Raw genomic sequence first — 16,411 nt, 5'->3', positions numbered from 1 at the left:
CGGAATCGAAGGCAGGGCGTCCCTCGCCGCATTTGCTACGATTGCCATTTGCTACTTCTGCAGAAGTGGCGGCGGCGACGACGACGACGACGACGACGACGACGAATATCGCGAGAGGCTCTGAGATATGTGAGAAATACATCTATAAAATGTAATTCAGACTGCCTCGTCCCACCTTATGCTGTACCGCTTTGGCAAATGCTTTATCTGCGCCATTCGCCTTAATCGCATCTGAGAGTGATTCTTAAAAAAACGCCTGTCGCTAATTGTTCGTCATCACAGGTACTGTTTGCTATACGGCCACGACGCGCAACTGATTTCCAAAATTCATCTTTCTCCTGTGAGGATGGAACTTACGACCCCTGGTTTATTAGACCAGTGCTCTACCACTGAGCTAAAGAGGCGCGGCCTAGCGGTACTCTTGGGTACTTCGTCCTTACGGTCGTCTGCATCATCAGACTTTAGCTGACAACACTTCATATTACCGGCTAATATTTGCAGCTATGGCGACAAATTACTGCTTGACTACACATCTGACACGTAACCGATGTGCTCTCCAAACAACAACACTTGCATTTCAGAACATGTCTTTCACACATGTCTACAAAATCACCTTCACCTTCAAATACAGCTTCCTTGCGACTGACAGAGACGTAGGCAAAGTTTAAAGTTGCTATTTCCATTAAATCTCGTTAATCAGAAAAACGGTAATTTACACTTGCAGCGGAACAAAATTCCGTTCCGCCCAGCGTCTGGCTCGAACCCACGACACTGGGATTAAGAGTCTGACGCTCTACCGACTGAGCTAGCCGACTACCTCGGTGAATACTTGCCGGGTAGCACGTCACACAGTACTCGTTTGGGTTGGGTGGTCCCATACAGAATCTCTCCATGATGCCTAATGTTTTCCTAACGTCACACTCGTCACGTACTTCACTTTTATGTCATAATCATTTGTGAGAGGTAAAGAAATTGCATGACAACATGCAGAGCTAGTGGCGTCAAAATTAACGCACATACTTTATGTGACTCAAAAGCCGAACGAGTTACTTTCCGACGTTGTTTTAGATGTGCAAGTGATAGTCAAAACTCGCTGTGTCGGCACTCTGCCGACCATTTCGCTAGTTAACACCGGTCTTGTTGTGTGTGTTTCAAGCTCAAGAGCATCTCCAAGCAAAAAATGGTCAACAGCAACATTCAGACGGTTTCGTACTGCTCAATTGCTACATTAAAACGTTATGTTTCTTTTTCAGAACTGGAAAAACACAAGCGTGACAGCATTCGAACCTGTAATCTTCAGATCCGAAATCCGACGCCTTATCCATTAGGCCACACGGTCACTGACGACCAACATTTACATGTATACGACTCATCTCGAAACGCTCACACCCCTGAGGATTTGTGTTTTCGTTCTACACAGCCGCTGCCCCTTGCTCTTTCCCACCCATTCGTTACATTGAACCTCTGACGAGACCGACCAAATATAGACTGAGAAACAAGACCACACACTTTGTGCATTCGGAATCGAAGGCAGGGCGTCCCTCGCCGCATTTGCTACGATTGCCATTTGCTACTTCTGCAGAAGTGGCGGCGGCGACGACGACGACGACGACGACGACGACGACGAATATCGCGAGAGGCTCTGAGATATGTGAGAAATACATCTATAAAATGTAATTCAGACTGCCTCGTCCCACCTTATGCTGTACCGCTTTGGCAAATGCTTTATCTGCGCCATTCGCCTTAATCGCATCTGAGAGTGATTCTTAAAAAAACGCCTGTCGCTAATTGTTCGTCATCACAGGTACTGTTTGCTATACGGCCACGACGCGCAACTGATTTCCAAAATTCATCTTTCTCCTGTGAGGATTGAACTTACGACCGCTGGTTTATTAGACCAATGCTCTACCACTGAGCTAAAGAGGCGCGGCCTAGCGGTACTCTTGGGTACTTCGTCCTTACGGTCGTCTGCATCATCAGACTTTAGCTGACAACACTTCATATTACCGGCTAATATTTGCAGCTATGGCGACAAATTACTGCTTGACTACACATCTGACACGTAACCGATGTGCTCTCCAAACAACAACACTTGCATTTCAGAACATGTCTTTCACACATGTCTACAAAATCACCTTCACCTTCAAATACAGCTTCCTTGCGACTGACAGAGACGTAGGCAAAGTTTAAAGTTGCTATTTCCATTAAATCTCGTTAATCAGAAAAACGGTAATTTACACTTGCAGCGGAACAAAATTCCGTTCCGCTCAGCGTCTGGCTCGAACCCACGACCCTGGGATTAAGAGTCTGACGCTCTACCGACTGAGCTAGCCGGCTACCTCGGTGAATACCTGCCGGGTAGCACGTCACACAGTACTCGTTTGGGTTGGGTGGTCCCATACAGAATCTCTCCATGATGCCTAATGTTTTCCTAACGTCACACTCGTCACGTACTTCACTTTTATGTCATAATCATTTGTGAGAGGTAAAGAAATTGCATGACAACATGCAGAGCTAGTGGCGTCAAAATTAACGCACATACTTTATGTGACTCAAAAGCCGAACGAGTTACTTTCCGACGTTGTTTTAGATGTGCAAGTGATAGTCAAAACTCGCTGTGTCGGCACTCTGCCGACCATTTCGCTAGTTAACACCAGTCTTGTTGTGTGTGTTTCAAGCTCAAGAGCATCTCCAAGCAAAAAATGGTCAACAGCAACATTCAGACGGTTTCGTACTGCTCAATTGCTACATTAAAACGTTATGTTTCTTTTTCAGAACTGGAAAAACACAAGCGTGACAGCATTCGAACCTGTAATCTTCAGATCCGAAGTCCGACGCCTTATCCATTAGGCCTCACGGTCACTGACGACCAACATTTACATGTATACGACTCATCTCGAAACGCTCACACCCCTGAGGATTTGTGTTTTCGTTCTACACAGCCGCTGCCCCTTGCTCTTTCCCACCCATTCGTTACATTCAACCTCTGACGTGACCGACCAAATATAGACTGAGAAACAAGACCACACACTTTGTGCATTCGGAATCGAAGGCAGGGCGTCCCTCGCCGCATTTGCTACGATTGCCATTTGCTACTTCTGCAGAAGCGGCGGCGGCGGCGGCGACGACGACGACGACGACGACGACGACGACGACGACGACGACGACGACGACGAATATCGCGAGAGGCTCTGAGATATGTGAGAAATACATCTATAAAATGTAATTCAGACTGCCTCGTCCCACCTTATGCTGTACCGCTTTGGCAAATGCTTTATCTGCGCCATTCGCCTTAATCGCATCTGAGAGTGATTCTTAAAAAAACGCCTGTCGCTAATTGTTCGTCATCACAGGTACTGTTTGCTATACGGCCACGACGCGCAACTGATTTCCAAAATTCATCTTTCTCCTGTGAGGATGGAACTTACGACCCCTGGTTTATTAGACCAGTGCTCTACCACTGAGCTAAAGAGGCGCGGCCTAGCGGTACTCTTGGGTACTTCGTCCTTACGGTCGTCTGCATCATCAGACTTTAGCTGACAACACTTCATATTACCGGCTAATATTTGCAGCTATGGCGACAAATTACTGCTTGACTACACATCTGACACGTAACCGATGTGCTCTCCAAACAACAACACTTGCATTTCAGAACATGTCTTTCACACATGTCTACAAAATCACCTTCACCTTCAAATACAGCTTCCTTGCGACTGACAGAGACGTAGGCAAAGTTTAAAGTTGCTATTTCCATTAAATCTCGTTAATCAGAAAAACGGTAATTTACACTTGCAGCGGAACAAAATTCCGTTCCGCCCAGCGTCTGGCTCGAACCCACGACACTGGGATTAAGAGTCTGACGCTCTACCGACTGAGCTAGCCGACTACCTCGGTGAATACTTGCCGGGTAGCACGTCACACAGTACTCGTTTGGGTTGGGTGGTCCCATACAGAATCTCTCCATGATGCCTAATGTTTTCCTAACGTCACACTCGTCACGTACTTCACCTTTATGTCATAATCATTTGTGAGAGGTAAAGAAATTGCATGACAACATGCAGAGCTAGTGGCGTCAAAATTAACGCACATACTTTATGTGACTCAAAAGCCGAACGAGTTACTTTCCGACGTTGTTTTAGATGTGCAAGTGATAGTCAAAACTCGCTGTGTCGGCACTCTGCCGACCATTTCGCTAGTTAACACCGGTCTTGTTGTGTGTGTTTCAAGCTCAAGAGCATCTCCAAGCAAAAAATGGTCAACAGCAACATTCAGACGGTTTCGTACTGCTCAATTGCTACATTAAAACGTTATGTTTCTTTTTCAGAACTGGAAAAACACAAGCGTGACAGCATTCGAACCTGTAATCTTCAGATCCGAAATCCGACGCCTTATCCATTAGGCCACACGGTCACTGACGACCAACATTTACATGTATACGACTCATCTCGAAACGCTCACACCCCTGAGGATTTGTGTTTTCGTTCTACACAGCCGCTGCCCCTTGCTCTTTCCCACCCATTCGTTACATTGAACCTCTGACGAGACCGACCAAATATAGACTGAGAAACAAGACCACACACTTTGTGCATTCGGAATCGAAGGCAGGGCGTCCCTCGCCGCATTTGCTACGATTGCCATTTGCTACTTCTGCAGAAGTGGCGGCGGCGACGACGACGACGACGACGACGACGACGACGAATATCGCGAGAGGCTCTGAGATATGTGAGAAATACATCTATAAAATGTAATTCAGACTGCCTCGTCCCACCTTATGCTGTACCGCTTTGGCAAATGCTTTATCTGCGCCATTCGCCTTAATCGCATCTGAGAGTGATTCTTAAAAAAACGCCTGTCGCTAATTGTTCGTCATCACAGGTACTGTTTGCTATACGGCCACGACGCGCAACTGATTTCCAAAATTCATCTTTCTCCTGTGAGGATTGAACTTACGACCGCTGGTTTATTAGACCAGTGCTCTACCACTGAGCTAAAGAGGCGCGGCCTAGCGGTACTCTTGGGTACTTCGTCCTTACGGTCGTCTGCATCATCAGACTTTAGCTGACAACACTTCATATTACCGGCTAATATTTGCAGCTATGGCGACAAATTACTGCTTGACTACACATCTGACACGTAACCGATGTGCTCTCCAAACAACAACACTTGCATTTCAGAACATGTCTTTCACACATGTCTACAAAATCACCTTCACCTTCAAATACAGCTTCCTTGCGACTGACAGAGACGTAGGCAAAGTTTAAAGTTGCTATTTCCATTAAATCTCGTTAATCAGAAAAACGGTAATTTACACTTGCAGCGGAACAAAATTCCGTTCCGCTCAGCGTCTGGCTCGAACCCACGACCCTGGGATTAAGAGTCTGACGCTCTACCGACTGAGCTAGCCGGCTACCTCGGTGAATACCTGCCGGGTAGCACGTCACACAGTACTCGTTTGGGTTGGGTGGTCCCATACAGAATCTCTCCATGATGCCTAATGTTTTCCTAACGTCACACTCGTCACGTACTTCACTTTTATGTCATAATCATTTGTGAGAGGTAAAGAAATTGCATGACAACATGCAGAGCTAGTGGCGTCAAAATTAACGCACATACTTTATGTGACTCAAAAGCCGAACGAGTTACTTCCGACGTTGTTTTAGATGTGCAAGTGATAGTCAAAACTCGCTGTGTCGGCACTCTGCCGACCATTTCGCTAGTTAACACCGGTCTTGTTGTGTGTGTTTCAAGCTCAAGAGCATCTCCAAGCAAAAAATGGTCAACAGCAACATTCAGACGGTTTCGTACTGCTCAATTGCTACATTAAAACGTTATGTTTCTTTTTCAGAACTGGAAAAAACACAAGCGTGACAGCATTCGAACCTGTAATCTTCAGATCCGAAGTCCGACGCCTTATCCATTAGGCCACACGGTCACTGACGACCAACATTTACATGTATACGACTCATCTCGAAACGCTCACACCCCTGAGGATTTGTGTTTTCGTTCTACACAACCGCTGCCCATTGCTCTTTCCCACCCATTCGTTACATTCAACCTCTGACGAGACCGACCAAATATAGACTGAGAAACATGACCACACACTTTGTGCATTCGGAATCGAAGGCAGGGCGTCCCTCGCCGCATTTGCTACGATTGCCATTTGCTACTTCTGCAGAAGCGGCGGCGGCGGCGACGACGACGACGACGACGACGACGACGAATATCGCGAGAGGCTCTGAGATATGTGAGAAATACATCTATAAAATGTAATTCAGACTGCCTCGGTCCACCTTATGCTGTACCGCTTTGGCAAATGCTTTATCTGCGCCATTCGCCTTAATCGCATCTGAAAGTAATTCTTAAAAAAACGCCTGTCGCTAATTGTTCGTCATTACAGGTACTGTTTGCTATACGGCCACGACGCGCAACTGATTTCCAAAATTAATCTTTCTCCTGTTAGGATGGAACTTACGACTCCTGGTTTATTAGAACACTGCTCTACCGCTGAGCTAAAGAGGCGCACCCTTGCGGTACTCTTGGGTACTTCGTCCTTACGGTCGTCTGCATCATCCGACTTCAGCTGACAACACTTCATATTACCAGCTAATATTTGCAGCTATGACGACCCATTACTGCTTGGCTACACATCTGACACGTAACCGATGTGCTCTCCAAACAACAACAGTTGCATTTGAGAACATGTCTTTCACACATGTCTACAAAATCAACACGCGATCTAGTGTCAGCTTCCTTGCGACTGACAGAGACGTAGGCAAAGTTTAAAGTTGCTATTTCCATTAAATCTCGTTAATCAGAAAAACGGTAATTTACACTTGCAGCGGAACAAAATTCCGTTCCGCCCAGCGTCTGGCTCGAACCCACGACACTGGGATTAAGAGTCTGACGCTCTACCGACTGAGCTAGCCGTCTACCTCGGTGAATACCTGCCGGGTAGCACGTCACACAGTACTCGTTTGGGTTGGGTGGTCCCATACAGAATCTCTCCATGATGCCTAATGTTTTCCTAACGTCACACTCGTCACGTACTTCACTTTTATGTCATAATCATTTCTGAGAGGTAAAGAAATTGCATGACAACATGCAGAGCTAGTGGCGTCAAAATTAACGCACATACTTTATGTGACTCAAAAGCCGAACGAGTTACTTTCCGACGTTGTTTTAGATGTGCAAGTGATAGTCAAAACTCGCTGTGTCGGCACCCTGCCGACCATTTCGCTAGTTAACACCGGTCTTGTTGTGTGTGTTTCAAGCTCAAGAGCATCTCCAAGCAAAAAATGGTCAACAGCAACATTCAGACGGTTTCGTACTGCTCAATTGCTACATTAAAACGTTATGTTTCTTTTTCAGAACTGGAAAAACACAAGCGTGACAGCATTCGAACCTGTAATCTTCAGATCCGAAGTCCGACGCCTTATCCATTTGGCCACACGGTCACTGACGACCAACATTTACATGTATACGACTCATCTCGAAACGCTCACACCCCTGAGGCTTTGTGTTTTCGTTCTACACAGCCGCTGCCCCTTGCTCTTTCCCACCCATTCGTTACATTCAACCTCTGACGAGACCGACCAAATATAGACTGAGAAACAAGACCACACACTTTGTGCATTCGGAATCGAAGGCAGGGCGTCCCTCGCCGCATTTGCTACGATTGCCATTTGCTACTTCTGCAGAAGCGGCGGCGGCGGCGACGACGACGACGACGACGACGAATATCGCGAGAGGCTCTGAGATATGTGAGAAATACATCTATAAAATGTAATTCAGACTGCCACGTCCCACCTTATGCTGTACCGCTTTGGCAAATGCTTTATCTGCGCCATTCGCCTTAATCGCATCTGAAAGTAATTCTTAAAAAAACGCCTGTCGCTAATTGTTCGTCATCACAGGTACTGTTTGCTATACGGCCACGACGCGCAACTGATTTCCAAAATTCATCTTTCTCCTGTGAGGATGGAACTTACGACCCCTGGTTTATTAGACCAGTGCTCTACCACTGAGCTAAAGACGCGCGGCCTAGCGGTACTCTTGGGTACTTCGTCCTTACGGTCGTCTGCATCATCAGACTTTAGCTGACAACACTTCATATTACCGGCTAATATTTGCAGCTATGGCGACAAATTACTGCTTGGCTACACATCTGACACGTAACCGATGTGCTCTCCAAACAACAACACTTGCATTTCAGAACATGTCTTTCACACATGTCTACAAAATCACCTTCACCTTCAAATACAGCTTCCTTGCGACTGACAGAGACGTAGGCAAAGTTTAAAGTTGCTATTTCCATTAAATCTCGTTAATCAGAAAAACGGTAATTTACACTTGCAGCGGAACAAAATTACGTGCCGCCCAGCGTCTGGCTCGAACCCACGACGCTGGGATTAAGAGTCTGACGCTCTACCGACTGAGCTAGCCGGCTATCTCGGTGAATACCTGCCGGGTAGCACGTCACACAGTACTCGTTTGGGTTGGGTGGTCCCATACAGAATCTCTCCATGATACCTAATGTTTTCCTAACGTCACACTCGTCACGTACTTCACTTTTATGTCATAATCATTTGTGAGAGGTAAAGAAATTGCATGACAACATGCAGAGCTAGTGGCGTCAAAATTAACGCACATACTTTATGTGACTCAAAAGCCGAACGAGTTACTTTCCGACGTTGTTTTAGATGTGCAAGTGATAGTCAAAACTCGCTGTGTCGGCACTCTGCCGACCATTTCGCTAGTTAACACCGGTCTTGTTGTGTGTGTTTCAAGCTCAAGAGCATCTCCAAGCAAAAAATGGTCAACAGCAACATTCAGACGGTTTCGTACTGCTCAATTGCTACATTAAAACGTTATGTTTCTTTTTCAGAACTGGAAAAACACAAGCGTGACAGCATTCGAACCTGTAATCTTCAGATCCGAAGTCCGACGCCTTATCCATTAGGCCACACGGTCACTGACGACCAACATTTACATGTATACGACTCATCTCGAAACGCTCACACCCCTGAGGATTTGTGTTTTCGTTCTACACAGCCGCTGCCCCTTGCTCTTTCCCACCCATTCGTTACATTCAACCTCTGACGAGACCGACCAAATATAGACTGTGAAACAAGACCACACACTTTGTGCATTCGGAATCGAAGGCAGGGCGTCCCTCGCCGCATTTGCTACGATTGCCATTTGCTACTTCTGCAGAAGCGGCGGCGGCGGCGACGACGACGACGACGACGACGACGACGAATATCGCGAGAGGCTCTGAGATATGTGAGAAATACATCTATAAAATGTAATTCAGACTGCCTCGTCCCACCTTATGCTGTACCGCTTTGGCAAATGCTTTATCTGCGCCATTCGCCTTAATCGCATCTGAGAGTGATTCTTAAAAAAACGCCTGTCGCTAATTGTTCGTCATCACAGGTACTGTTTGCTATACGGCCACGACGCGCAACTGATTTCCAAAATTCATCTTTCTCCTGTGAGGATGGAACTTACGACCCCGGGTTTATTAGACCAGTGCTCTACCACTGAGCTAAAGACGCGCGGCCTAGCGGTACTCTTGGGTACTTCGGCCTTACGGTCGTCTGCATCATCAGACTTTAGCTGACAACACTTCATATTACCGGCTAATATTTGCAGCTATGGCGACAAATTACTGCTTGGCTACACATCTGACACGTAACCGATGTGCTCTCCAAACAACAACACTTGCATTTCAGAACATGTCTTTCACACATGTCTACAAAATCACCTTCACCTTCAAATACAGCTTCCTTGCGACTGACAGAGACGTAGGCAAAGTTTAAAGTTGCTATTTCCATTAAATCTCGTTAATCAGAAAAACGGTAATTTACACTTGCAGCGGAACAAAACTACGTGCCGCCCAGCGTCTGGCTCGAACCCACGACGCTGGGATTAAGAGTCTGACGCTCTACCGACTGAGCTAGCCGGCTATCTCGGTGAATACCTGCCGGGTAGCACGTCACACAGTACTCGTTTGGGTTGGGTGGTCCCATACAGAATCTCTCCATGATGCCTAATGTTTTCCTAACGTCACACTCGTCACGTACTTCACTTTTATGTCATAATCATTTGTGAGAGGTAAAGAAATTGCATGACAACATGCAGAGCTAGTGGCGTCAAAATTAACGCACATACTTTATGTGACTCAAAAGCCGAACGAGTTACTTTCCGACGTTGTTTTAGATGTGCAAGTGATAGTCAAAACTCGCTGTGTCGGCACTCTGCCGACCATTTCGCTAGTTAACACCGGTCTTGTTGTGTGTGTTTCAAGCTCAAGAGCATCTCCAAGCAAAAAATGGTCAACAGCAACATTCAGACGGTTTCGTACTGCTCAATTGCTACATTAAAACGTTATGTTTCTTTTTCAGAACTGGAAAAACACAAGCGTGACAGCATTCGAACCTGTAATCTTCAGATCCGAAGTCCGACGCCTTATCCATTAGGCCTCACGGTCACTGACGACCAACATTTACATGTATACGACTCATCTCGAAACGCTCACACCCCTGAGGATTTGTGTTTTCGTTCTACACAGCCGCTGCCCCTTGCTCTTTCCCACCCATTCGTTACATTCAACCTCTGACGTGACCGACCAAATATAGACTGAGAAACAAGACCACACACTTTGTGCATTCGGAATCGAAGGCAGGGCGTCCCTCGCCGCATTTGCTACGATTGCCATTTGCTACTTCTGAAGAAGCGGCGGCGGCGGCGGCGACGACGACGACGACGACGACGACGACGACGAATATCGCGAGAGGCTCTGAGATATGTGAGAAATACATCTATAAAATGTAATTCAGACTGCCTCGTCCCACCTTATGCTGTACCGCTTTGGCAAATGCTTTATCTGCGCCATTCGCCTTAATCGCATCTGAGAGTGATTCTTAAAAAAACGCCTGTCGCTAATTGTTCGTCATCACAGGTACTGTTTGCTATACGGCCACGACGCGCAACTGATTTCCAAAATTCATCTTTCTCCTGTGAGGATGGAACTTACGACCCCTGGTTTATTAGACCAGTGCTCTACCACTGAGCTAAAGACGCGCGGCCTAGCGGTACTCTTGGGTACTTCGTCCTTACGGTCGTCTGCATCATCAGACTTTAGCTGACAACACTTCATATTACCGGCTAATATTTGCAGCTATGGCGACAAATTACTGCTTGACTACACATCTGACACGTAACCGATGTGCTCTCCAAACAACAACACTTGCATTTCAGAACATGTCTTTCACACATGTCTACAAGATCACCTTCACCTTCAAATACAGCTTCCTTGCGACTGACAGAGACGTAGGCAAAGTTTAAAGTTGCTATTTCCATTAAATCTCGTTAATCAGAAAAACGGTAATTTACACTTGCAGCGGAACAAAATTCCGTTCCGCCCAGCGTCTGGCTCGAACCCACGACACTGGGATTAAGAGTCTGACGCTCTACCGACTGAGCTAGCCGACTACCTCGGTGAATACTTGCCGGGTAGCACGTCACACAGTACTCGTTTGGGTTGGGTGGTCCCATACAGAATCTCTCCATGATGCCTAATGTTTTCCTAACGTCACACTCGTCACGTACTTCACTTTTATGTCATAATCATTTGTGAGAGGTAAAGAAATTGCATGACAACATGCAGAGCTAGTGGCGTCAAAATTAACGCACATACTTTATGTGACTCAAAAGCCGAACGAGTTACTTTCCGACGTTGTTTTAGATGTGCAAGTGATAGTCAAAACTCGCTGTGTCGGCACTCTGCCGACCATTTCGCTAGTTAATACCGGTCTTGTTGTGTGTGTTTCAAGCTCAAGAGCATCTCCAAGCAAAAAATGGTCAACAGCAACATTCAGACGGTTTCGTACTGCTCAATTGCTACATTAAAACGTTATGTTTCTTTTTCAGAACTGGAAAAACACAAGCGTGACAGCATTCGAACCTGTAATCTTCAGATCCGAAATCCGACGCCTTATCCATTAGGCCACACGGTCACTGACGACCAACATTTACATGTATACGACTCATCTCGAAACGCTCACACCCCTGAGGATTTGTGTTTTCGTTCTACACAGCCGCTGCCCCTTGCTCTTTCCCACCCATTCGTTACATTCAACCTCTGACGAGACCGACCAAATATAGACTGAGAAACAACACCACACACTTTGTGCATTCGGAATCGAAGGCGGGGCGTCCCTCGCCGCATTTGCTACGATTGCCATTTGCTACTTCTGCAGAAGTGGCGGCGGCGACGACGACGACGACGACGACGACGAATATCGCGAGAGGCTCTGAGATATGTGAGAAATACATCTATAAAATGTAATTCAGACTGCCTCGTCCCACCTTATGCTGTACCGCTTTGGCAAATGCTTTATCTGCGCCATTCGCCTTAATCGCATCTGAGAGTGATTCTTAAAAAAACGCCTGTCGCTAATATTCGTCATCACAGGTACTGTTTGCTATACGGCCACGACGCGCAACTGATTTCCAAAATTCATCTTTCTCCTGTGAGGATTGAACTTACGACCGCTGGTTTATTAGACCAGTGCTCTACCACTGAGCTAAAGAGGCGCGGCCTAGCGGTACTCTTGGGTACTTCGTCCTTACGGTCGTCTGCATCATCAGACTTTAGCTGACAACACTTCATATTACCGGCTAATATTTGCAGCTATGGAGACAAATTACTGCTTGACTACACATCTGACACGTAACCGATGTGCTCTCCAAACAACAACACTTGCATTTCAGAACATGTCTTTCACACATGTCTACAAAATCACCTTCACCTTCAAATACAGCTTCCTTGCGACTGACAGAGACGTAGGCAAAGTTTAAAGTTGCTATTTCCATTAAATCTCGTTAATCAGAAAAACGGTAATTTACACTTGCAGCGGAACAAAATTCCGTTCCGCCCAGCGTCTGGCTCGAACCCACGACACTGGGATTAAGAGTCTGACGCTCTACCGACTGAGCTAGCCGTCTACCTCGGTGAATACCTGCCGGGTAGCACGTCACACAGTACTCGTTTGGGTTGGGTGGTCCCATACAGAATCTCTCCATGATGCCTAATGTTTTCCTAACGTCACACTCGTCACGTACTTCACTTTTATGTCATAATCATTTCTGAGAGGTAAAGAAATTGCATGACAACATGCAGAGCTAGTGGCGTCAAAATTAACGCACATACTTTATGTGACTCAAAAGCCGAACGAGTTACTTTCCGACGTTGTTTTAGATGTGCAAGTGATAGTCAAAACTCGCTGTGTCGGCACTCTGCCGACCATTTCGCTAGTTAACACCGGTCTTGTTGTGTGTGTTTCAAGCTCAAGAGCATCTCCAAGCAAAAAATGGTCAACAGCAACATTCAGACGGTTTCGTACTGCTCAATTGCTACATTAAAACGTTATGTTTCTTTTTCAGAACTGGAAAAACACAAGCGTGACAGCATTCGAACCTGTAATCTTCAGATCCGAAGTCCGACGCCTTATCCATTTGGCCACACGGTCACTGACGACCAACATTTACATGTATACGACTCATCTCGAAACGCTCACACCCCTGAGGCTTTGTGTTTTCGTTCTACACAGCCGCTGCCCCTTGCTCTTTCCCACCCATTCGTTACATTCAACCTCTGACGAGACCGACCAAATATAGACTGAGAAACAAGACCACACACTTTGTGCATTCGGAATCGAAGGCAGGGCGTCCCTCGCCGCATTTGCTACGATTGCCATTTGCTACTTCTGCAGAAGCGGCGGCGACGACGACGACGACGACGACGACGAATATCGCGAGAGGCTCTGAGATATGTGAGAAATACATCTATAAAATGTAATTCAGACTGCCTCGTCCCAACTTATGCTGTACCGCTTTGGCAAATGCTTTATCTGCGCCATTTGCCTTAATCGCATCTGAGAGTAATTCTTAAAAAAACGCCTGTCGCTAATTGTTCGTCATCACAGGTACTGTTTGCTATACGGCCACGACGCGCAACTAATTTCCAAAGTTAATCTTTCTCCTGTGAGAATGGAACTTACGACCTCTGGTTTATTAGACCACTGCTCTACCACTGAGCTAAAGAGGCGCGGCCTAGCGGTACTCTTGGATACTTCGTCCTTACGGTCGTCTGCATCATCAGACTTTAGCTGACAACACTTCATATTACCGGCTAATATTTGCAGCTATGGCGACAAATTACTGCTTGGCTACACATCTGACACGTAACCGATGTGCTGTCCAAACAACAACACTTGCATTTCAGAACATGTCTTTCACACATGTCTACAAAATCACCTTCACCTTCAAATACAGTTTCCTTGCGACTGACAGAGACGTAGGCAAAGTTTAAAGTTGCTATTTCCATTAAATCTCGTTAATCAGAAAAACGGTAATTTACACCTGCAGCGGAACAAAATTCCGTTCCGCCCAGCGTCTGGCTCGAACCCACGACACTGGGATTAAGAGTCTGACGCTGTACCGACTGAGCTAGCCGGCTACCTCGGTGAATACCTGCCGGGTAGCACGTCACACAGTACTCGTTTGCGTTGGGTGGTCCCATACAGAAACTCTCCATGATGCCTAATGTTTTCCTATCGTCACACTCGTCACGTACTTCACTTTTATGTCATAATCATTTCTGTGAGGTACAGAAATTGCATGACAACATGCAGAGCTAGTGGCGTCAAAATTAACACACATACTTTATGTGACTCAAAAGCCGAACGAGTTACTTTCCGACGTTGTTTTAGATGTGCAAGTGATAGTCAAAACTCGCTGTGTCGGCACTCTGCCGACCATTTCGCTAGTTAACACCGGTCTTGTTGTGTGTGTGTCAAGCTCAAGAGCATCTCCAAGCAAAAAATGGTCAACAGCAACATTCAGACGGTTTCGTACTGCTCAATTGCTACATTAAAACGTTATGTTTCTTTTTCAGAACTGGAAAAACACAAGCGTGACAGCATTCGAACCTGTAATCTTCAGATCCGAAGTCCGACGCCTTATCCATTAGGCCACACGGTCACTGACGACCAACATTTACATGTATACGAGTCATCTCGAAACGCTCACACCCCTGAGGATTTGTGTTTTCGTTCTACACAGCCGCTGCACCTTGCTCTTTCCCACCCATTCGTTACATTCAACCTCTGACGAGACCGACCAAATATAGACTGAGAAACAAGACCACACACTTTGTGCATTCGGAATCGAAGACAGGGCGTCCCTCGCCGCATTTGCTACGATTGCCATTTGCTACTTCTGCAGAAGCGGCGGCGGCGGCGACGACGGCGACGACGACGACGACGACGAATATCGCGAGAGGCTCTGAGATATGTGAGAACTACATCTATAAAATGTAATTCAGACTGCCTCGTCCCACCTTATGCTGTACCGCTTTGGCAAATGCTTTATCTGCGCCATTCGCCTTAATCGCATCTGAAAGTAATTCTTAAAAAAACGCCTGTCGCTAATTGTTCGTCATCACAGGTACTGTTTGCTATACGGCCACGACGCGCAACTGATTTCCAAAATTAATCTTTCTCCTGTTAGGATGGAACTTACGACTCCTGGTTTATTAGAACACTGCTCTACCGCTGAGCTAAAGAGGCGCGGCCTAGCGGTACTCTTGGGTACTTCGTCCTTACGGTCGTCTGCATCATCAGACTTTAGCTGACAACACTTCATATTACCGGCTAATGTTTGCAGCTATGGCGACAAATTACTGCTTGGCTACACATCTGACACGTAACCGATGTGCTCTCCAAACAACAACACTTGCATTTCAGAACATGTCTTTCACACATGTCTACAAAATCACCTTCACCTTCAAATACAGCTTCCTTGCGACTGACAGAGACGTAGGCAAAGTTTAAAGTTGCTATTTCCATTAAATCTCGTTAATCAGAAAAACGGTAATTTACACTTGCAGCGGAACAAAATTCCGTTCCGCCCAGCGTCTGGCTCGAACCCACGACACTGGGATTAAGAGTCTGACGCTCTACCGACTGAGCTAGCCGGCTACCTCGGTGAATACCTGCCGGGTAGCACGTCACACAGTACTCGTTTGGGTTGGGTGGTCCCATACAGAATCTCTCCATGATGCCTAATGTTTTCCTAACGTCACACTCGTCACGTACTTCACTTTTATGTCATAATCATTTCTGAGAGGCAAAGAAATTGCATGACAACATGCAGAGCTAGTGGCGTCAAAATTAACGCACATACTTTATGTGACTCAAAAGCCGAACGAGTTACTTTCCGACGTTGTTTTAGATGTGCAAGTGATAGTCAAAACTCGCTGTGTCGGCACTCTGCCGACCATTTCGCTAGTTAACACCGGTCTTGTTGTGTGTGTTTCAAGCTCAAGAGCATCTCCAAGCAAAAA

At 46.3% G+C, this 16,411-nt stretch overlaps 3 non-coding genes across 3 annotated transcripts; all 3 read right to left on the bottom strand.

Moving 5' to 3' along the window:
• Positions 1-1,854: 1,854 nt before the first annotated feature.
• Positions 1,855-1,926, bottom strand: Trnai-aau (transfer RNA isoleucine (anticodon AAU)). Its single transcript has one exon. It is a non-coding gene; the product is annotated as a tRNA-Ile (tRNA).
• Positions 1,927-4,925: 2,999 nt separating this feature from the next.
• Trnai-aau (transfer RNA isoleucine (anticodon AAU)) lies at positions 4,926-4,997 on the bottom strand. The gene has a single exon. It is a non-coding gene; the product is annotated as a tRNA-Ile (tRNA).
• Positions 4,998-12,528: 7,531 nt separating this feature from the next.
• Positions 12,529-12,600, bottom strand: Trnai-aau (transfer RNA isoleucine (anticodon AAU)). Its single transcript has one exon. It is a non-coding gene; the product is annotated as a tRNA-Ile (tRNA).
• Between the last annotated feature and the right edge of the window lie 3,811 nt (positions 12,601-16,411).

This window comes from Schistocerca gregaria, unplaced genomic scaffold (genome assembly GCF_023897955.1).
Source record: "Schistocerca gregaria isolate iqSchGreg1 unplaced genomic scaffold, iqSchGreg1.2 ptg000169l, whole genome shotgun sequence".
Lineage (NCBI taxonomy): Eukaryota > Metazoa > Arthropoda > Insecta > Orthoptera > Acrididae > Schistocerca > Schistocerca gregaria.
The sequence above is the reverse complement of the archived record's forward strand: the minus strand, read 5'-3'. Positions and strand labels throughout refer to the sequence as shown.